Source organism: Merops nubicus, unplaced genomic scaffold (genome assembly GCF_000691845.1).
Source record: "Merops nubicus isolate BGI_N331 unplaced genomic scaffold, ASM69184v1 scaffold582, whole genome shotgun sequence".
NCBI classification, from domain to species: domain Eukaryota; kingdom Metazoa; phylum Chordata; class Aves; order Coraciiformes; family Meropidae; genus Merops; species Merops nubicus.
Genome location: NW_008593980.1, coordinates 1 through 317, shown reverse-complemented (window position 1 = coordinate 317; position 317 = coordinate 1).

Here is a 317-nt window from a genome sequence, read left to right as displayed (position 1 = left end):
CAAAACAAAACCCGCAGCGGCAACCTCACCCCTCCTCCTCCTCCTCTTGCGCCCCTCCTAATAATAACAGCGATCGCTTTACAGGGCTGCCTGCGAGGCACTGAAATATTCATACAGTGTCTTAGGCTGCACCAAGGGCGAGTGGGTTTAATTAGTTTCTGCCGAGAACCGCAGTGGGGAGCGAGGGGTGCTGGAAAAAGAGTGCAAAGGACCTTCTGCAAAGGCTTGAGTTAGTAAATAAAATCAAGGAGTCCTAGATAGCTGCTGGCTGTCCTGCTCTCTCCCCTTAAAAGAGCTGGAAGAGGAGCCGGGCACCG